We start from the raw sequence: 24,158 nt of genomic DNA, 5'->3' as shown, positions 1-24,158 counted from the left end.
CTCCCTAAGAAGTCAAATGATTCAACATAGGCCACATGAGTATCATTATGTATGACCCTTCCACAATACTCATGTTGTGAAAGACTCACTATATTTTGGTCCTTCCTAACCTATACCCCTTTATTGAATTTTCTCCCTTGATCCTGTCTCCTTTTGAAAGTGTTTGTTTTTGATTAAGTCCACCCCCATCTGCCCTCCCTTCTATCATACCCCCTTTTTATCTTCTTCTTCCTTTTTTTCCTGTGGGGTAAGATACCCAATTGAGTATGTATGGTATTCCCTCCTCAGGTCAAATCTGATGAGAGCAAAATTCACTCATTCCCCCTCACCTGACTTCTCTTCTCTTCCTACAGAACTGCTTTTTCTTGCCACTTTAATGTGAGATAATTTACCCCATTCTATCTCTCCCTATCTCCCTCTCTCAATATATTCCTCTCTCATCCCTTAATTTGATTTTGTTTCTTTTAGGTATCTTCCCTTCATCTTCAACTCACCCTGTGCCCACTCTCTCTCTCTCTCTCTGTGTATGTATATATATATATATATATACATATATATATACATACATATATACACGCATACGCACTCACATATATCTATATATACATAAACATATATATATATATACATACATATATATATATATATATATGCATATTCCCTTCAGCTACCCTAATACTGAGGTCTCATGATTCATACACATCATCTTTCCATGTAGGAATGTGAACAAAACAGTTGAACTTTAGTAAGTCCCTTGCAATTTCTTTTTCTTGTTCTTTTTCTTGATTACCTTTTCATGCTTCTCTCGATTCTTGTGTTTGAAAGTCAAATTTTCTATTCAGCTCTGGTCTTCTTACTGAGAAAGCTTGAAAGTACTCTATTTTATAGAAAATCCATAGTTTGCCTTGGAGCATGATACTCAGTTTTGCTGGGTAGGTGATTCTTGGTTTTAATTCTAGTTCCATTGACCTCCAGAATTTCGTATTCTAAGCCCTTCGATCTCTTAATGTAGAAGCTGCTAGATCTTGCGTTATTCTGATTGCATTTCCACAATACTCAAAATGTTTCTTTCTGGCTGCTTGCAATATTTTCTCCTTGATCTAAGAGCTCTGGAATTTGGTGACAATATTCCTAGGAGATTTCTTTTTGGGATCTATTTGAGGAGGTGATGGAAGGATTCTTTCAATTTCTATTTTGCCCTGTGGCTCTAGAATATCAGGGCAGTTCTCCTTGATAATTTCTTGAAAGATGATATATAAGCTCTTTCATTGATCATGGCTTTCAGGTAGTCCAATAATTTTTAAATGATCTCTCCTGGATCTATTTTCCAGGTCAGTGGTTTTTCCAATGAGATATTTCACATTGTCTTCCATTTTTTCATTCCTTTGGTTCTGTTTTATAATATCTTGATTTCTCATAAAGTCACGTGCTTCCACTTGCTCCAATCTAATTTTTAAGGTAGTATTTTCTTTAGTGGTCTTTTGGATCTCCTTTTCCATTTGGCTAATTCTGCCTTTCAAGGCATTCTTCTCCTCATTGGCTTTTTGGAGCTCTTTTGCCATTTGAGTTAGTCTATTTTTTAAGGTGTTGTTTTCTTCAGTGTATTTTTCAGTATTTTTTGGAGTCTCCTTTAGCAAGTCATTGACTTGTTTTTCATGGTTTTCTCACATCCTTCTCATTTCTTTTCCCAATTTTTCCTCTACTTCTCTAACTTGCTTTTCCAAATCCTTTTGGAGCTCTTCCACGGCCTGAGACCAGTTCATGTTTTTCTTGGAGGCTTTTGTTGTAGGCTCTTTGACTTTGTTGACTTCTTCTGGCTGTACGTTTTGGTCTTCTTTGTCACCAAATAAAGCTTCCAAAGTCTGAGACTGAATCTGGGTGCGTGTTCCCTGCCTGGCCATGTTCCCGGCCAACTAACTTGACCCTTGAGTTTTTCAGCGGGGTATGACTCCTTGTAGAGTTCAGAGAACTATGTTCCAAGTTTGGAGGGATTTGCCAGCTCTGCCACACCAGCACTCCTCCTTCCCCAAGAACCCCCAACCTGGACTGGACTCAGATCTTAAGCAGGCTCTTCACTCCTGCTCTGATCCACCACTTAATTCCTCCCACCAGGTGGGCCTGCAGCCGGAAGTAACTGCTCTGTAGCTGCCCCACCTCTGCTGCCCCCAGTGTGGTAGCCAAACTGCGAACTCCTTCCACTCTCGCAGCTTTTCCCACTAACCTTCTCTGTTGTCTTTGGTGTTTGTGGGTTGAGAAGTCTGGTACCTGCTGCAGCTCACTGATTCAGGGTGCTAGGGCCCCCTCTGCCTGGCTCCTGGTCTGGTTGGTCCACACCACTCACACTGGGCTCTGCTCCAATCTGTTCCCAGCTCCGTGTGGGACAGACCTCACCCAGAGACCATCCAGGCTGTCCTGTGCTGGATCCCTGCTTCCCTCTGCTATTTTGTGGGTTCTGCAGTTCTAGAATTGGTTCAGAGCCATTTTTATAGGTTTTTGGAGGGACTTGGTGGGGAGCTCACGCTAGTCCCTGCTTTACAGCCGCCATCTTGGCTCCCGTCTTTAAAATATTTCACCCAATTTCCTGCTTTCCTTCAAATTTTGGCTACTTTGGTTTTGTTTGTGCCTTTAAGATTTTGGATACACTGCCATTTGGTGCATATATATTTAGTATTGATATCACTTAATTGTCTATGGTGTCCTTTAGCAAAATATAATATTGCTAAACATAATTTATTTCATTTAGGTCTGGTTTTGCTTTTGTTTTATCTTAGAGCACGATTGCTATGCCTAACTTTTTTTTAAAGCACAACAGAAGCATAATAGATTATGTTCCATTATTCTCTCTTAATTTAAATGTGTGTAGATTTCTGTTTCAGCTGTGTTTCTTCTAAATACCATAATATTGGATTCAGGCTTCTAATTCATTCTGCTATCTACTTCCATTTTTTGAGTGAGTGCATCCCATTAACCTTTAATATTATGATTATTATTAACTGCATTTTCCTCCATCTTATTTTCTTATGTTTGTTCTCTCCCTAACTTTTATAATGTCTTTTTTTTCTGACAACCAACTCCCATAATCTGCCCATCAGGAAGGTGATGTCATGACTTGCAAGTGAATTGGATTTAAATGAGGGAGGGCTGTGCAAAGTCACCACGCTTAGTCTCTCCAGAACCATCTGGGTCCAGGGGCAAGATATAGATCAAGAATATTGGAGATGGTCCCAGATGCAGTGGGAGAACTTGGTCTTTTTTAAGCTAAGGTCTTTTTTGAGTACTCACTTTGACTGAGGCAATGCCCATTCAGTGATTAAGGGGAGGTAAGAAATGAGGCAAAGAATGGCCTCTTTTACCTAGTCAAAACCAAATCAGTCTGGGAGGGGAAGTCTCTGAGGATGTCTGGCCAAAACAGAAAAAAATTGCTATTTACATTCATTGTAAGTAAGATAGATTTCTATATACAACTGAGTATATGTTCTTTTCTCTTTGAATCAGTTCCAGTGAGAGTGAGGTTCAAAACATTGCTGCCAATCCCAATCTTCTCATCTACTATTAAAGTTCTTCCTTGTGCATGTCTTTTATGCCAGATAATTTTCCCCATTCTCTCCCTCTCCTCTCCCTTCTTCCAGTGCCTTACTCTTTCTCACCCCTTCATATTTTTTTGAAATCATCCCAACATAATTGACTCATACTCCTAACCATAAAATAAATAAGAAAAAAGTTAAGGAGATGAGTAGAATTTTAGAGAGGTGTATTTTTTTCTCTGTTATACATGGCACCTTCAAAAAAATTGACCACATATTGCAGTATAAAACCATCACAAGCAAATGAACAAAAACCAGAAATACTAAATTCACCCTTTTCACACCGTAATGAAATAAAATATAGATTCAATGAAGGGCCATGGAATTAAAAATTAAGTAGAAACTAAATAAATGTATCCTAAAGAATGAGTGAGTTAATTAAAATACTAAGGTCCTCTTGGTGAAGTTGTATACTTATTCGACCTTTCTGGAGAGCATTTTGGAACTATTCCCAAAGGGTTAGAAAACCACACCTACTCTTTGATCAAGCTACACCACAACTGTGTCTATATCCCAAAGCAATAAAGAAACAGAAAGGAAAAGGACCAATGTGTACAAAAAATATTCATAGCAGCTAATAGTGGTAGCAAATAATTGGAAATTGAGGAGATATTCATTAGTTGAGGAATGCCTAAATAAGTTGTTGTATATGATTGTGATGGAATATTATTTTGCTTTATGACATGATGAGCAGGATGCTCTCAGAAAAATATGGAAAGACTTTTATGAAATGATGCAAAGTGAAACGAGCTCAAACAGAAGAACATCGTATACAGCAATAGCAATTTTGTATAATGATCTATTATGAATGAATTAGCTATTCTCAGCAATACAATGATCTAAGACATTTCTGTAGGACTTATGATGAAAGGTGCTGTCCATCTCCAGAGAAAGAACTGGTAGAACCTGAATGCAGACCTAAGACACTCTTTCTTTACTTTCTTTTTCTTTTTTGTGTGTGTTTTATTTCACAGAATGACATATGGAAATGTGTTTTGCATGGCTACACTTGTATAACTTATGTCAAATTGCTTGCTTTCTCAATTAGGGGGTAAGAAAGGGAGGAGGAGAATTTGTAACTCAAAATTTGAAAGAAAGAATGTTAAAATTGTTTTTACATGAAATTGGGGAAAATAAAATATTAAATAAGAAGAAATAAAGGAATCTTTTTTAAACTTATTTTTTCAAATGCTTTATGTAGTGTTGGAGTTAATTATTCCTAAAACATTTTGTAAAATTCCTTTGTGAATCCATATGGTCCTGGGGAGTTTTTCCTAGGGAACTTATTTATGGCTTACTCAATTTCTTTTTTTCTCAAATAAGGCAATTAAGTTTTATTTCTTCTAATATTCTGGAGTTTATATTTGTATAAACATTTGTCCATTTCACTAAGATTGTCAGTTTTAGCAAAATAATCCCTAATTACTTTAATTTCATTTTAATTGGTGGTGCATTCACCATTTTATTTTTGATAATTGTAATTTGGTTTTCTCTCTTTTTAAATTAAATTAGCTAATGGTTTATTTTATAACTTTTAAAAAATAAAACAGGCTTTCATTTTTATTTACAAGTTTATTTTTTTTATTAATCTCTCCTTTGATTTTCAGGATTTCAATGTTGCTGTTTAATTGAAATTTTTTAATTTTTTTTAGTTGCATGCCCAATTCATTGATCTGCTCTTTTATTAATTAATTAATTTATTTTTAGTTTTCAAAATTCTGGTGTTAATGTGATTAAAGATCTTCCCTGCCCATTTAATAAGCCTCAGGTGGAACAAGTTAAGGGAAGCTTGATTAGGGGATGCTTGTTTGCATGCAGGCCCATACCCTTTTGCTGACTAGGTGTGAAACCTTCAGGTCCTAAACAGGACACATATACCTGAGGGTAGCAGTTAAGCTTAGAAGAGAGAACCTCAAGGAGAAGAGAGAGATGGAGAAATGGAAGAGACAGAGAGATGGAGAGACAGCGAGAGAACTAGAAGGGCTGAGAGAGAGGATTGCTGAGATGAAGAAATGGAGAGACACAGAAATGGAGAGACACAGAGACAGAGAGATAGAGAACTACAAGGGGTCTGAGAACTGCAAAGACTTTCAGAACTCTGGGAAGAGAGGAGACAGGCAAGCAGACTGTTAGCATTCATGAGTGAGTGTTATAGGAAGGCCCTAGCAGAGGAGAAGGTTACAGGATGGCTTGGCTCCTTGCCGTGATACTGCGTTTTAATTTCCTTGCTCTTACATTGAAGTGGACTTACTGGTTTGGAGATAAAATTATTGCTATGTTGAATTGGAATTATTGGTTTTGGGATTTGATCCTCTGATGTCTCAATAAATGTTTTACTTCCTCTGACTTCTACATAGAAAGTCTCTCATATTTTGCGATTCTGAACTATGCAGACAAATTCATGGTTACTATCAATATGGTGAATTCATTTCCACAAGATTTTGAGTTCAAATTTTCTCCCCATCTCTCCCCTCCCCTCATCCCAAGATAGTATGCATTCACCAAATTTTCCCTTTCTTCTATCACCCCCCCTTTCTCTTATTCCCTTCCCTTTCTATTTTCCTATAGGGCAAGGTAGATTTCTATACCCCATTGCCTGTATTTCTTATTTCCCAATTGCATGTAATAGCAATTTTTTAACATTTGTTTTCAAAACTTTGAGTTCCAAAGTCTCTCCCTCCCTCCCTCTCCACCCACCCTCATTAAGAAGGCAAGCAACTTGATATAGGTTATATACATGTAGTCATGCCAAACACTTCCATAATAGTAATGTTGTAAAAAACTAACTATATTTCCTTCCATCCTATCCTGTCCCTTATTTATTTTATTCTCTCCTTTGACCCTGTGTCTCCTCAAAAGTGTTTGCTTTTAATTACACCCTTCCCAACTCTGCCCTCCCTTCTATCATCCCCCCAATCTCATCCTCTTCTCCCGTTTTCCTGTATAGTAAGATAGATTTCTGTACCCAATGGGGTGTGTATGTTATTCCATCCTTAATCCAAATCTGATGAGAGTAAGGTTCAGTCATTCTCTCTCATCTTCTCCCACTTCCCCTCCAATGTGAAAGCTTTGTCTTGCCTCTTTTATGTGAGAAAATTTACTCCATTCTACCTCTCCCTTTCTCCTTGTCCCAGTACATTCCTCTCTCACCCCTTAATTTTATTTTTAGATATCATCCCTTCATATTCAACTCACTATGTGTCATGTGTGTGTATGTATGTTCCCTCTAACTACACTAATACTGAGAAAGGTTTCATGAGTTACAAATATCATTTTTCCATATAGGAATGTAAACAGTTCAACTTTAATAAGTCCCTTAGGATTTCTCTTTGCTGTTTATCTTTTCATGCTTCTTTCAAGTCTTCTATCTGAAAGTCAAATTTTCTATTCAGCTCTGGTCTTTTCATCAAGAATGCTTGAAAGTTCTCAATTTCATTCAACATCCATTTTTCCACTGAAGGATTATACTTAGTTTTGCTGGGTAGGTGATTCTCCTAGCTTTTTTGACTTCAAGAATATCATACTCCAACCCCTCTCATCCTTTAATGTAGTAGCTGCTAAATCTTGTGTTATCTTGATTGTGTTTTCACTATACTTGAATTGTTTCTTTCTGGCTGCTTACAATATTTTCTCCTTGACCTGGGGACTCTGGAATTTGGCTGTAATATTTCTTGGAATTATCCTTTTGGGATTTTTTAATGAGGTTATAGATGGATTCTTTCAATTTCTATTTTACCCTCTGGTTTTAGAATACCAAGGCAGTTATCCTTGATAATTTATTGAAAGACGATGTATATGCTAGAGTGTATTCCTTCCCTAGGCAAGCCTGAGACTAAATCTCAGTTTTTTCTCTTCCATTTTGTGTTTATTTCCTAAGTATACATGGCCTAAAGGGTACTGCAAGCTAATGAGGGACACAACATGCAAACATATACAAAGAAAACTATATACAGGATAAATAGTAAATAATTAGCATAGAGAAGACACTAGAATTAAGAAGAGTTGGAGAAGGCTATCTATAGAAGGTAGTGTTATTGTTGGGATTTAAAGGAAACCATGAAGTTCAATAGTCACAATGGAGAAGAGGGAGCTTTTCCAGCAAGTGGAACAACCAGGAAAATGAATGGAACCAAGAAATAGGGTGTCTTGTTCATGGAACAACCAGGAGGCCAGTGTCACTGGATTGAAGAGTGTGTGTTGGGGAATGAGGTAGTAAAGATTAAAAAGGTAGAAGAGGGCTATGCTTTGAAGGACTTTGCATGCCAAATAGTATTTTGTATTTGTAGAGAACCAGTGGAGTTTATTAAATGGGAGTGAGTGAGTGAGTGTGTGTGTGTGTGTGTGTGTGTGTGTGTGTGTGACATATGATTAGATATGTACTTCAAAAACACTTTAGTGGCTGAATGAAGGGTGGATTAGAATAGGGAGAAACTTGGGGCAGAGAGACTCATCAGCAGGCTATTGTGAAAGTCAATAGTCCAGGTGTGAGCTAATAAAAGCCTACACTGGAGTGGTGCCAGTTTCAGAGAGTGGCCAAATAACCACATCTGGCAGTTCCTTCAGTATTCCATTATGTTATCACATGACTAATGCTCACATGGACCAGGTGACACGAGTTCATCAATCAGTCAACAAGCATTCCTTAGACTCCCATAATTTGCCAGGTACCATGGCATAGAACATATGGCACAGGTGATAGAGATACATCCAGATGTAAAAGTGAGACAATCTTTTATCTGAAGGAGCTTATGTTCTCGTTTGGGGATACGTGTTTGCAAATGCACACACATACATACTTGTATATACGTATATATATATATATATATATATATATATATACATATGTGTGTGTGTGTGTATTATGTAATACTTTGAATGGGACACTAACAACCTGGAGAGTTAAAAAGGCATCTTGAAAGAGGCAGCCCTTGAGCAGGGCCTTAAAGGAAGATAAGGATTGTGAAAAGTGGAAGATAAGAGAGGGTAGAAGTAAGGTTTGGGAAATAGCCTACGTAAACACACAGAGAAAGGAAAGGACTTGTCAAGTTCAAAGCTAGTTATCAAATTTGATTGGGACACATGGTGTGCAAAGGAGAGGTAAGGGATAAAAGTAAAAGGTAACCTTCAAATGTTCCATTACATTTACTATAGTTGATTTGCTAAGGCTGGAAAACAATTTAATACATTGTAAAAATATTTTCAGCAGGTAGAAATGGATATAAAGAGGATTCTGTTTAATCCCTAATTAAAAAAATAAATTAACCATGACACTCCTGAAGCATTTTGGTTAAATAAGGTCATAGAATAAGAAGCAAAATGTATATAATATATTGACTGCCTTTTCCTATAAATAGAAACCATATTATCACATTTTCACCTCCCCCCTTCCACCTTACCTCCTCTCCCCTCTCCTCTCCTCCCTTCCCTTCTCCTTTCCTCCTCTCTCCTTTTTTCTCTTCCCTTCTCCTTCCCTCCCCTTTCTTTTCCTCTCCTCTCCCCGTATCTTCTCTTTTCTTCTTGTCTTTCTATCACTGCCCCTTCCCCAATCAGCTACAGCTTAAGAAAGAGTATCCATGAAGCAAATCTTTCCCTATCTTTTCATAACCAGCAAATGACATTTGGCGAGCAGCCCTTTGTGCTTGATACTCTGCTAGTCTATGCAGGCCTTGCCTTTTTAAATCCCTCTGTGTTAGATTTCTTTTTATCTTATCCCCTGAGTAGAAAACTCAAATAGTTTTTCAAACAGTACCAGAATATGACAACAAACTCATATGGCTATTCCACTCAGATACCCCCATTTAAAATTATGTTTCAGATGAAACCTCTTCTTTTCCTTAACATAAAAAAGAATTACCAAGGAAAGGATTTCAGAGACGAGTTTGAAAGAAAATAAAAGGTCTTAGTTTTTTCAGCTGCAGAAAGAGTGGATTGGACCAGGTGAACCCCAAGGTCCTTTCCAACTCTCAATCTATTCTTTAAAAACCACAGGCTTTGTCCACTTGTTTATTTTATTGATGCCTTTTGTAGAAATATATCACAACCATTTTGCAACATGTTTCCTCCTCCTACACCCCCTCAGCTCCACTTAATGAGCCTTTATCTGGGCAAAAATATCTAAGGAAAAAAACCATCATAGCAACCATGTTTGACTACAATGCTCTATGCCTATGTTGTCTCACCTGTCCAACAAAAGGAAGGAGGCATTTCCTTATCTCTTGTTTGGTGGCCATTTGTTTTTACAGTTTCGTTTTTAACTGAAAAGAAACAGCTTCCTTTCTGTGGTTGCAGGTATTCTTCGTCATTCTGCAGTCTCACACCTGCATGTAGAAACAGATTAATATCATAGCCGTATCCTTCTAATCAAAGCTGCTCTATTAGTGCTGTGTTGAATGAGTTGCTGCTGATTAAGTGAGAATTAGCCAACAGAGTTAATGATTTTCTCTCCAGACCCTGTGGGCTCATAAAATGTTAGTCTGACTTAAAGACAGTTAATTACGGTGTATGATCTGCCAATGGACTAAACTTCCTGAATGTGTACAGCCCAGCCTGGAGATGGTTGATTTGATCAGGCCTGGCAAATCTCCTCAGAAAGCTTTGCTGTTTTCCCTCAGCTCATCCCTCTTCCAGGCGTTTCCAGGAGATGCTGTCTGACAGCCCTTTTGCTTAACTTACAAGAAAAGCTCCCTAGTGTAACAGGCATCCGAGCAAAAACAAGAACCTTGTATGGTTCGTAATGTCTTCTTTGATAAGTGAAAAGAGTTTCAATGGTTTTACAATGATTTTAATTTAAAGGGGTGGGTTTTTTCATGTGGGCCCAACAAACTTGCAATCAATAGGAAGATGACACATAGAAACAGAAAATGTTTAGGCTAAAGAAACAGTGAGTCTACAGAGATATAATGATAATGATAGTAATAAGTATAGTGCTTACTGTGTGCCAGAAACTGTGCTAAGCACTTTACAAATATTATTTCATTTGATTCTCAAAACTGGCAGGTAGGTGCTAACATGATTCCCATTTTACAGTTGGGGAAACTGAGGCAAAGAGGTCAAATCACTTGCCCAATATAGTCAGTGTCTGAGGCTAGATTTGAACTCAAGTCTTAGTGACTCCAGGCCTGATGTTCTATCCACTGTGTCACCTAGTTATTCTCTGTTACTTAGCAGTTAGAAATGAGGTAACAAAATGAGAGAAACAAATATACTCATAATTATGTTCTTCAGTCTCACTATAACACTTCCCTCTGGGCTCCAGGAACAGTTGTAGAACTATTGGTCTAGAGTGGGAATAGACTTGAGGTAACTGAATCCAGCTTCCTCAATTTGTAGATGACAATCCCATGAGACAGTGGTGTAAGTAAGACCACCTTCTATTTCAATTCAAAAATCTTTATCGAAAAATATGTGAGTATTTATACGCAAGGTGTACATAGTGATGTCCTTTTGACCTTGAGTAACAAAATCTCCAAGCTAAGATTTGACGTATATCTAATACTGAGTTTTGCCATATCACAAATGATGTCCTGGTTAAGAACCATTACATTTGTATTTTCTTTTGTAGAAAACAAATGGTTTTGTACATTGGATATATTGTAAACTCAAGACAACTCATAGATAAAAAGGCTAATTCTACATCTATTGCCTTTCTCTGCAGAAAGTTTATGTGGAACACGTATCCAGGCAAAACCAACATACACTCTCTCTTGGAATGTCATTCGGCTCTTTCCAAGATGACCTTTACACTGCATGTTCTTCTTGGAATGTCCTGTGCAAATGATTAGATGATAGAGTAAAACCCTCAGAGTCTGCTCAAATGACAAGGGAGAAGAAAATGGGGAAAAGCTATTCTACCTTCGTCTTCTTTCCTTGTGGCTTGCTGTCTCCTCTTTATCATTGGCCTCCTCCTTGGAAATCACTTCAACCTCTGACACCAAAGCACCTTTGGCCTCTTCTACCACCTCCTTGGTCACTGAAGCCTCCATGGCAACTGCTGCCACAATCTCCCCCTGCCTCCAAAGCCGCTGGTCTTGGCCCAGTCCGCAGCTATCTTGTTTCCATCAATCTCTGTCTTCCATGGCCTCTTTTACAGCTTTATCTTTTTTCCTAGTTGAAGTCCACAAACCTGAACCCTTTAGATGATTCTGTCTCCCTGTCTGTGACTATCCTGGCACCCACAGAGCCCTGAAACAAATCTTTCAATGATTTTTCAGTCACATCTTTGGACAGATCTTTGACAAATTTTGTAGGACTAGTTCCTTCGTGTTGCTTTAGCTTCTTCTGTCCCTTCAGCTCCAGCCAGGTGACTCTGCCTTCAATTTCTGTGGTGCTACAAGAATTCAAAGTTTGTTTTGCATCTTCCACAGAGGGAAAATTCAATAAATGTATACTCTTTAGCTTGGCCTTGGTTGTTCTGGAGCAAGCTGAGAGACATCACCTTTTCAAAGACTTCTATTGATTTTCTTCAGTGGTACAATTTAGCACCAGTGTCTTTGAGTTTGCTGGCTTGCTGTTGTTCCTGCTTCAGGAATTCTTGTTCCCACATCTCAAGTTCTCTGTCCTTGACTTTTCTCACCTGTGTAGGACTGAAGTGCCTGAATGTGGATCTCAGTCCCACATTTCTCTTCCAAGGCCTTTTCCGTGTCTGCTTCTGTCTTCAGTTCAACAGCAGGTGATTCCTTTGGGTGTCCATCCTTGGTGCCAACCAGCCTCCACCAAGACACTTCCTTGAAGTCCTCCTTAGTTACTTTACATGGCAGATTCTTGGTGAAGAACATCTTTGCATTTTGATCTTTCTTGCTATGTTTTGTTTTCCAGCTTCGTTTCAGAGCTGAACACTTTGGAGCTACTGAGTTCCAGAGCCTTTTCTGTGCCTTCGGCAGATTCAGATTCCACACAGCCAAACTTCCTGGTGGTGCCAATACAGACATCCACAATGATAAGGTACGTTTTTTGCAAAGAAGTTCGTGATGCCAGTTTTTAGCTCAGAAGCAGTTTTATTGAAGTTTAAGTGACCAGAAAAGAGGTTTAAATTTCTGGATGCTTCAGCTTCCAATTACTGTTTCTTGGCTTTGGGGTCTTTCTGTTTGCTCATTTCCTTTTTCGTCTTTCCTGGTGCTTCTTTGGTAGGCATCTCCTCCTTCTCGTCATCTTCCTCATCCTCCTTGGATTCCTTTCCTTTCCCTGGTTTCCTAGAGGGAGCTTTCACAGAAACAGCCTTTCATTTGACAGGTGTGATATCTGTAGCTTCTTCTTCAGAGTCATCTTCATCTCCTTCACCTTCATCACTATCATCTTCCTCCTCATCCTCAGAAACTTGGTGAGCTTGAGCTGCTCCCATTTTTGTGGCTTTGAATGGCTCAAATTTTTCATCCTCCTCACCTTCATTGTCCTCTTCTTCAGATTCGCTGTCCTCGTTTTCGGCATTCTTCCCATTTTATGCCCCCTTGGTGGGTGGTGTGTGCTGCTGCTGCTTTAGCTGGAGTGCCTCCCTTCTTTCCTGATGAGATCATAACTTTGGCTGAGGTAGTCACTTTCTTGACCAACGCTATTACAGCCTTCTTATTAAAAGTCCTGACTGCATTTTTGGCACCTGTAGTGGCGACAATGACTTTTTTGGGCTGGTGGTACCTTCTTTGCCGGGATAATCACAGCCTTCTTATCCTTCTTTTGAAGAACCACAGTCTCTTCTCCACTGCTTTCTTCTTCATTTTCTGACATGTCCTCGTCCTCACTTTCTTCTATCTGCTTTGCAGAAGGAGCCATTTTATTTGGTTCGTCTTGATTTTTAGCAATCCTCTGGAGCTTTACCACGATGTCTGCATACAACTAAGGGGTGGAGGGTGCAGGTCCATTGGCAGAGGCCCAGCATCGTTGGTGATAGAGGAGAGGATTCCATGGGCAAGCAGTCTTTTGCTGGCAGAGACTGAAACTCCATTACCCTTATATTGATAAATTTATCAGTTAGGTATAAAATGAATGTAGGAAAACTGACCTTGTCAATAAACAAAAAATGCGTGAGTCTATTCCTGTGATTTCACTTTTGGTGTGGACAACCTCTTTATCCATTGACAACTACAAGAATGTTTGTTGTATTGACAGAAATGGAAATCAAGTTTTCTTGGGGGGAAATTATAAGGTAGGTTCAGGTGTGTTCAATTTGAGGTCATTACAGGGTATTTGATATGTAGTAAACCTGAGTTCCTTTTTCTTTTTTTTTTTTGGTAAGTGTAGTATGTTGATGATCTGGACCTGTGATTTCATCAATATAGGGAACTTTGTGTAAAAGTGCTCTCCTATAGACAATCAACTTATAGCCTTAAAGGCATGTATAGACACTTCAAAGTTATCACCATTTTATGATTGGGGAAACTGAGGCAAATGGAGGTTTTTTTTTTTAATATATAACAACAACCCGGTATATATGTATATGTATGTGTGTGTATTCACTCTCTCTGTATATATATATATGGAAATTTGTCACCATATCTGTGCATGTGTGCATTTATGTTTATATGTGAACTGGAAGTATCACTTCATTGGCATAATGAACTTCCAGTGAAGAAATGTATACAGACAATTAAAGTCTTCCAGAGTGGCCTGGGGACATTGCAAGGTTAAGTAACTCACCCAGGATTATCTGTCTACTATATGTCAGAAGCAGGACTTCAACCCATGTCTTTCTTGCTCAATTCCAGAAGAGATTTCAGGACCCAGGTGCCCCTGTAAAGTAGGGGCTACGGGAAGGAAGTCTACACTTTGCTTATTCTTTTAGAGGTGATTAATAGCTATTCAACTAACTGGATGGAAGCTGCGTGGTAAACTTCATGAAGTGAGCAATGAAGAGATGGAATGGGGGCATTTTAGAAAAATGTTCCAGAGGAAAAACTCTTATGTAAGTATAAGTCTGGTCATGGCATCTCCACAAAGGTATAATAATGTTTGGGAAGTTTCCCCAATGGGCAAATAAAATAATCAGAGGCACTGGAGATGTAGTGGTGAGACTAGGGATTTCTAGAACTGTTTGCTAAAAATATAGAACAAACTTAATGAGGCCAATAATGAAATCCATCTTAACTTGCTAATGCAAATCCAAATTGAACTGACTTCAGCTTTATCATAGCCCAGCACTGTCCCCCTCCCAGTCCTGCAGGGGAGTGGGTTTCTTAATTACATGAGTGAATTCTGAGCCCTGTGCCATGTATTCACTGAGAGTGACAATCACATTTATGGAAGTGTTTGCATAAATTGTGTTGTGCCAATTATAATAATAATAAACATTTTTTATATCCTGTATTTTTGGATTTATGAAAGTGATTTGACTTTTGCTTTTTTGTTGAAATTATGAATGCATGCAGATTGACTCTCCTGATTAATTATGGATGGCTCCCTGCATGACACATGGAAATGATGACGGCCATTTAAATCTAAAGGCAACCCCAGGCTGCTGTTGACAAGTTCTGTGCTTATTCATGGACCTTCCTGAAAGTGCATATCACCAGAATTTCATTCCATAAAGTCACAAAAGGTAGCCACAAAAATATAGAAGGAAGTAGATCACACAAGTTACTCTTTTCTTCTTCCACCAATAAAATATATTTTTTTCTTTTTTAGAATTAGGCTCAAGAACCTGTGGGGTACAAACTTCACAAGAATTACCAATACCCTTCCTGAGCCTCAGTTTTCACAGAAAACTCTCTCAATACTGAAAATGGGCTCACACACCACCTGCTATTACTTGACCTGAACATGAAGGCTGTCTATGAATCCACACTTCACAGAACAAATCCCCTTAATAATAGGATTTCTTCTATAAAACTTGGTCTCAGTCAAAAGGCCACAACCAAGGACCTAGAAGGTCACATATCTCCTCAAAGCCACATGCTCCCCACCCCAGATATCATTCCAGACCCCTTGGTCTTCCAGGTTGAAAACTAACAGTAATAGAAGACTGAATATCTCCTAAGGAAGCCCTTCCCACATTTGAAAACTTACAATTGTTAATGTTTTCTCTCCAATTGAGTCTCAATCTGTCTCTCTCTAGTTCTAGCTTTTAATCCTGGCCTCTGAAGTCAAGCAAAACAATGCAATATGGAATATTGTAAAGGTAATGAAATTGACAGAAAATTTTAATTTAATTCTCAGCTCTTCTGATTTGGGCCTGCAAGAGTCAGTACAGTATAATTCCAAGTTAGCTAGTCAGTCAATAAACATTGGTCAAGTTCCCCACCATGTTTCAGGCACTGTGATAACTACTGGTATACAAAGAAAGGCAAAAGATAGCCCTTGATCTCAAGGAGCTCACAGTCCAGTGGAGGGGTGGGGGATAAAATGCCAACAACTCCATACGAACAAAATATTTACAAGGCAAATTTGAAATTATTGAAAGAGAGAATAATAATTAAGAGGGATCAGGAAAGACTTCTTAGAAACAGGCTTTGAAGGGAGGCAGGGAAGCCAGGAGATGGAGCTGAGGAGGGAGAGCATTCCAGATATAGGGCAATTACAGTTAAATTCCCAATTAGGAGATGGAGTGTCTTGTTTGAGGAATAGCTGGGAAACTAGTATCTGGGTGTCAGCATATGTAAGGAGGCATATTTACTTAGCAAAGCCACAAATTAACATTATCTTTATCATAGTGTGTTTTTGTTTTTTCACTAAATATTTCCCAATTATATTTTAATTGTTTATGCCCCATTTGGGAGGTTTATGGGCCACCAAGTTTCGTACCTCGGATCTACTCTACTCCTCCCACCCAACCCACACAGTGGTGTGAAGGATGATTCTGAGGTTTGTGTATACTACATTACAAAATCACAAAACTAGCAACTAGAAGAGCAGATGAAGAATTGGAAAGGAATTTGTGGATAACGTATCCCAATCCTCTCATGGTAAAAACGAAGGAACCGAGGAGAGAGGTTAAGGGACTTGCCCAAGACCACGTAGCTAGGTGATGGAACTAGGATTTGAACCTAGGTCCTCTGGTTCCAAATCCACCTAAACCCATTCTTCATTAACTTAATTAACATAAACTCATTCTGATTAACAGAATACATCCCCTGGTAATTACCTCCCCACTCAAGTGATTCTGCACCCTTGGCATTCATCATTCAAACCCCATTCCCCATTCCCAAACACCTGATTCCTTAACCCCATGCCCCTAAACCCAACTCCTGTACAATGTACCACTCTGAGGCTACCCAGAGAGCTTTGCTCTCTAGAGTGCCAGCTCTATAGGTAAAAAAATTGTTTTCATCTATAATTTTTTCCTTTAGGAAGACTAAATTGATTCACTATCATTTTTATTGATCCTATTTATAGTTAATTGACTTTGTCCTGTAATGGCCTAAATCATGGTTCTTTGTCTCTGAACTTAGTTCAGAAATTCATCTGGTCTATAATAAGTTAAATTTAGAAATCCAGTTATCCTGCTAATCACTGTTCTATTCTTGCCTCAAGGAAATCTGCTATTCTTTAGGGTTGAATGTAGACACCAAGGAGTCTGGTCTAGTATCTTTACATGACCAACATATCTTAGACAGGGACCACAACACCTGTGTGAGCTACCTTCATGTTCACTGGAACCAATTGTTCTCATCTGCCCATTCCACTGGGGGAAATCTTGGGAGTAGCCATCTCCCTGTTGGTGACCCTCAACTTTGTTTAGCCTGTTTGCCAAAATGGTTTTGCCAGGGTGTGGCCACTGAATGTGCTGGAGCTTCTTGGAGCCACAGGTGAGAGTTGGGTGATAAGTGGGTGCAAAGGTAGATAAGAAGCCCTGCAAAAAGCTCAACAAGCCATCATTCCAGAGGTGCTAGTCCTCCCTGAACGCTCCATATATCCCCCCAAACTCAATGAAATAAAACAATAATTGTGAAAGAGGCAGATGGCTTGATGCTTTGCCATGGGATATACCTTGGCTATGATCTCAGAGAGTAATTAAATGTAAGATTATAAGATTTGAATCTGTAAGGGATCCTAGTAATATCCATTTTGGCTTCTCTCCTTCCTTAGTTGCCATGACACTGATATCTGCAATATATTTCTCTACATACCTGTCAGTCTCCTGTTCTGAATCATTATCCATGTCCCATATTTTAAATAGGATACCTGCTGGTATCTGGTATCTGGTAGCCCAGAAGTTTCTGTCCTAGGTTTATTCCTTGTGGTGTACTCATTATACCTTATGGAGTCATCTCTATGTAAATGACTACCATATTTATATTACTAGCCCAAGTCTTCCTCCTGGACTTCAAGACTGTACCACAAGCTGCTACTTGCATGTCCCATAGTTATCTCAAGACTCAATGTGTACTAAACAGATCTCTTTATATTTCTCCCTAAACTCATCCTTCCTCTAAACTTTCCTATTTTTTGTTATATGCATAGTCATCTTTCTATTCATCCAAGTTGGAGTCATACTTGATAAGCCATGTTATCTACAATCCATACTTGATAATCACCTTCATATGCAAACGTTACAAAATCTTGTAGATTTCATATCTTCAATACCTCTCTCATTTTTTTTCTGTGCAATGCTTACACAGCCTCTACACTCATTCACTCATTATCTCTTACTTGCACTTGTGCAAATGGTTCCCAATTGCATTTGCAACTTCTAGTGTCTTTCCTCTCTGATTCATCCTCCATAAGATCTCAAAATAATCCTCCTAAAGCATTGGCCCAACCATGTTAAAAATCTCCCTTAAAATTTTTTCTAAGACAAAATACAAACTCCTCAGCTTGGAATTTATATACCTTCACAAACTAGTTTTCATACTACTCTCCTCATGCAATCTATGTTGGATCAAAATGACTTACTTGCTATTTGACACACTTGACAATCTATCTCCTGAATGCAGGCCTTTGCATATGTGTTCCTCTGTGACTAGATTGCACTGTTTCTTGACCTGCACCTCGTAGAGTGCTAAAATGCCTTCAAGTCTTAGCTCACACAGCAACTTTTATAGGATACCTTTTCCCTTAATTACTAGTAATCTCACATTATCTTGTTTCTATCACCTAGTGGAATGAGGTCAGGAGCTCGTTTTTCCAATTCAGTCTCTGTACCCCCACCACCTCACACGGTATTTTACATACAATAAATACTTCATAATGTGCACTTCAAGAATTTTGAAAATGCCACAAAATCACCCCTTTAGGAGAATAAAATGAAGATTAGTTCAAATTCCTCCAAGCAGGCAGCTTCATACTTTGCTTAAGAGATCACAGAAGTGGGAAAGGGACCCGTATGGACAAAAATATTTATAGCAGCAGCTCTATTTGTGGGGGCAAAGAATTGGAAATCAAGGGGATGCCCATCAATTGGGGAACGGCTGAACAAGTTGTGGTTTATGAATGCAATGGAATACTATTGTGCTATAGAAATTAGGAGGAGACAGACTTTGTAATAATCTGGAAAGACTTACATGATCTGATGCTGGGAGCAAAGCCAGGAGGACATTATCCATGATTACAGACACCGGGTATCTCTCATGACTACCTTTGATAGACTTGACTCTTCTCAGCAATACAAGGTTCAAAGACAGCTCCAAAAGACTCATGATGCAAAAAGCTATCCACATCCAGAGAAATAATTATGGAGTCTGAATGCAGATTGAGGCAAACTATTTGCTTCCCCCCCCCCTTTTTTGGTTTTGTTTCTTCTTTCTCATGATTCATTCCATTGTTTATAATTTTTCTTTACAATTACACCACTGTGTAAATAAGTATAATGTGAAGGTATATGTAGAATCTATATCAGATTACATGCCATCTTGAGGGGGAGGGGGAAGGAAACAGGGGGAGAAAATTTGGAAGTCAAAAACTTGTGGAACTAAGTGTTGTAAACTAAAAATAAAAAAAAAATTTAAAAAGGAATAAACCACAGACTAATAGACCTTTTATGGTATGTGCATTTCTTTGTAGTGCAAGAAATGAAGATTATTACAAAAGATTGAGCACATGCTGCCTCAGGAAAAAGTAAAAGCAGAAGAAAATATTAACTAACTAAAAAATTCCATCTTGTGAAATTAATTTTGTTGGGTTTAATAACTTGCAGATAAAATAGGTCATCATGTTTTCAAAAAAGAGACATGATTTATTTTCATCCCTGAAGGTAAATTATCAGATAAGAAATATTTGAATAGAAAAAGAAATTGAATGAATCATAAAGGAATTCAGGACTAGATGGGCTTACAAATTAATACCATTAAATGTTGGGGAAAACATTGACTCCAGTTTTATTCAGATTATAAAATTATGAAAAGATAGTCTCCTACCAAATTTCTTCTCTCAGAAGGTCTTAGTATCTAAGTCAGTAAGGGAGAAGTCAGAGAAAGAAAACTATAAGCCATTATCTCCAATGGATTTAAATGCAAATATGTATTGAATACAATGTTAGCAAAAATGTTACAGCTACACATTAAAAAGATTTCACACTTTGACAAAGTTGGATTTATATCAGGAATGTAGGATTGATTCACGATTAGAAAACTATAGACCATTTTCATTAAAAAACTACAAAATCACATGACTATATTAACAGAGAATTTTTTTTGACAAAATACAAGACCCCTTTATGTTCAGAGCATTGGAAAACAAAAATGAAAGGACTTTTCCTTAATATGGTAAACAGTATCTAAAACCAATAGCAAACATCATTTTTAATAGGACTAAAGGCCTTTTTAGTAAGTTCAGAGATAAAGAAAAGTCATCCATTGTCACTTATTATTTCATACAGTTCTATAGATACTAGCCCTAAGACAAGCAAAAGAAATTGAGCATAGACAAAGGAATAAAAAATCTGCTTTTGCAGAGCATATAGTGGTTTACTTATAGAGTCCTAGAGATAAAAACAATGCTACTTAAGTCAAGTAGCAAAATTTAAAATAAACCTACAAAAATCATTAGCTATCCCCAAAAGAAAATCCAACAGAGAGAAAAATAAATTTCATTCAAAATTACTTGGGAATATATAAAACTTGTAGAATATATAAAACTACTTTAGAATATATGAAATATACAACAAGCTCACTTACCAAGACACATAGAATTATATGAATTAAATTAAAAATGCTAGAGAAGTAAAGGAAGTCTTAAACATTTTTAAAAAGTCATAATTTGGGAATTATTGGACTAATTGAAAATCATGATCAAAGACAGGGCCTAGATATCATATTTTGAGAAATTACCAAATAAAACTGCACTGATATCTTAGAACCAGAGGGTAAAATATAAATTGAAAGAATCCAATGATTACCACTTAAAAGAGACTTCAAAATGAAAAATCCCAGGAATATTATAGTCAAATTCCAGAGCTCCCAAGTCTAAGAGAAAATGCTTCAGGGAACCAGAAAGAAACAATTCAAATACTGTGAAGCCACTGTCAAAATTACACACAATTTAACAGCTTCGGTGTTAAAGGAGTAGAGGACTTGGAAAATCATATTTTGGAAGGCAAAGGAGTTAGGATTACAATCAGGAATAACCTACCCAGCAAAACTGAATACAATCCTTCTGGGGGAAAAATGGATATTTACTGAAATAGAGGACTTTCAATCATTCCTGAAGAAAAAAAAACATAGCTGAGAAAATTTGACTTTCAAGCACAAGAGTAAATAGAAGCATAAAAAGGTAAATAGGAAATAGTAATCATAAAAGTATCACTAAAGCTATTTACATTCTTATGTGGGAAGAAGATACTTGGAACTCCTAAGAACTTTATCATTATTAGGGCAGTTAAGAGGAGTTAACAAAGGCAGAAGGAATGGCTGTGAGCTGACTATGTTGGAATGATCTTTAAAAGAAAATGAAGGCATGCATTGGGAAAAGGGGGAAGAAAGAGATGGAAGGAGAAAACTTTCTCATATACACAAGGAAGAGCTTTTACTGTAGAGCAGAAATGGGGGGGTAACACTTGACTCTCACTCTCATCAGAATTGATTCAAAGAGGGAAGAATACATTACACACATACACAGTACATACATACACACATATATGCATACATATGTATGTATGTACATATATATATTCACATATATATATATTCACATATATATATATATATTCACATATATATATATACATATATATATATATATATATATATATATAGAGAGAGAGAGAGAGAGAGAGAGAGAGAGAGAGAGAGAGAGAGAGAGAAAGAGAGAGAGTCTACTGACAACGGCAAAACTCACTGGTGATGTTAGACAAATTGATTTATGATGTAAAAGATAAAAACTAAGTAATTCAGCTTATAGTTACATGAGCACAACATCTTGCAACTATGATTAATCAATCAATGGGAATTTATTAACTCAACTGTTAAAAGTATAGTGCCTGGCACAAGTTGGGTATACAAAGAGAAAAATAAAATAGTCATTGACCTCAAGGAGATTGAATTCTATTAGGGATGACAATGTAAACCTACACCAGTGTATACAAAGTATGAGGTAATTTTGAGTAAGGAGGAGGTACTAATAACTTGGGATCTACTAGATAACATGGACCAATCAAATCCTCTTTCTATAATAATAATGTATGGCCACACATGCTACTTAGCATTATTAATTTAGTGAAAAAATGTTCAATTTATGAGTAATAAAAATAAAATAGGCATGATTTTCTTATAAAAAGGAAAATTGCTGATTTCAGTGGATGTCAGCATTTCTTTGTTCATTTATTTAAGTTGAAACCAGTTCTCTATAGATCAAATATAGATAAACAAAAGAATTGAGCACAAATCCTGGCTTGATAATAAATTTGTGATCTCTGAGGTTAATAAAAGAAAATTAATGATGACATAATCTCTTGATTGTGTCCTGGAGCACCAGAAATACACACCAGACACTCCCAGTGGCAGGTCCAATTAAATCAAGTGACTTGGGAGAAAGAACATATCCCACATTCTGCTGCTTTGTTTTTTTTTATTTCTCAAAACTATGCCAACCAGTAATTTCCCCCTCTAGTTGTCATTTAATAAATACTGTGTTGAATCAGATAATCATTTTGCTGTATGAAATGCTGGGATAGGTTACACACCAGTTCTTGAACCTTTGGTCCTGTGGAATTAGATGTCATTAAATTGGCAGAAAAGTCAAAATTGGAGCAAAATGAGCATGAAAAAATAATAAAAGAAAGAATCACATGAATGCCTGAGAAAGAAGAAATATAAACACACATTACTATACTCAACTCTTGGTCATGTGGGAGTAGAGGTGGAGAAATAAAGACTATCAAGTTTATGAGTTCTCCATTCCCTTTATTCTCCCATTTCCTATCAAAGTATCAAAGGGCATAGGTACTTAAATGTGTTCATGTGTGAAAATATGCAGTGTTAGCTCCAACAAATTTGTCCTATGTTCATTCATAGTCCATGGCTGCCATCCATGTCCAAGGAGTTTGAAATATTTCAGTAGATTTTAATGTTTTTGAAAATAACTGCTTCATTTTTGTCTTTGTCTTTCTGAAAAGAGCTATTTGTATACATAATAGGGTATATGCTTAATGGATACCTCTTGGAATGTGTTGAGTAGAGAATCTGAGACAGTAGATGGTGTCTTTCTTGTAATGCTCTCTGGCTATTCTTTACTTCCTTACATTTTCTGGATCCTGTAACTGGACATGCTTTAAAAATGAATTACTGCTTCTGCTCACTCCTCTAACTGCTCCTTTGTGGTGGGGAATGTGCTCATGGTAGGGTAAATCTCCAGTACCATTCTCTCAGCCTTCCACCATGATAAGGGTACAAAGTAGCTAGCAGCTGGACACAGAGGCAGAAATCAAAGTGGCCACTTGCATTCAAATTTGCATTAGTTGGGGTTATAATTATGTGAAATATGACAATTGGTTCCAGTACAGTGGAAATATGCAGTGAGAATTCAAATTCACAGCATTCATTGCTTGTGCTAATTAGAACCTAGTTGTGTTTCTAACATTTTGAATCTGATCATAAGCATGAGATCAGTATTGGCTGGTGATTAATATTATTACTTTTAAAAGTATTTGTCATTCAAGGTCCACCATAGTGTGGCACCAAACTAGCTTCTGTTTTTCTGCTTCTAGGCCATTCCTGCTATAATTCTCTCCATCTAGAATTGTGCCATCATAGACTGTTAAAGATTATGATCTAGGGACCTTAGACCATCTAGTCCACTCCTCCCATCTCTGCTATTGTACAGATGGAAAACAAAACAAAACAAAACAAAACTGAGGCCCAGAGAAGTGAGATAATGTTCCTCAACTTCAAATCTCCAGTAAGTGGCAATCATGAAGCAAACTCAAATTTTCTATAAAGTTTAGTGTTTTCCCCCTCTATGCTATTGTAAACCCCCCTCTGGGACCACTTCTCCAGTAGCACATGCAAGTTGGGTCCTCAGAAAGTGGCTGACTTCTCCCTTCGTAGTCTATAAACAATGGGAGGGGTTGTGGTTTCCAGTTCTGTCTCTCACAAACTCTTGCAGGTATGCTTGCCATCATGAGCCCAACTTAATTAGGTTTTTATAAAGTAAACAAAAATTTACTTGGTAGGACTAATAAAGAGAGTTGTTATAGAAATGTCTCCTCACACCAAGGGA

General features: G+C 37.6%; 1 pseudogene; it reads right to left on the bottom strand.

The window, feature by feature from the left end:
- Window positions 1-11,501: 11,501 nt before the first annotated feature.
- On the bottom strand, window positions 11,502-19,051 carry LOC118837354 (annotated as a pseudogene).
- Between the last annotated feature and the right edge of the window lie 5,107 nt (window positions 19,052-24,158).

The sequence above is a fragment of the Trichosurus vulpecula genome, chromosome 2 (assembly GCF_011100635.1).
Source record: "Trichosurus vulpecula isolate mTriVul1 chromosome 2, mTriVul1.pri, whole genome shotgun sequence".
Lineage (NCBI taxonomy): Eukaryota > Metazoa > Chordata > Mammalia > Diprotodontia > Phalangeridae > Trichosurus > Trichosurus vulpecula.
The sequence above is the reverse complement of the archived record's forward strand: the minus strand, read 5'-3'. Positions and strand labels throughout refer to the sequence as shown.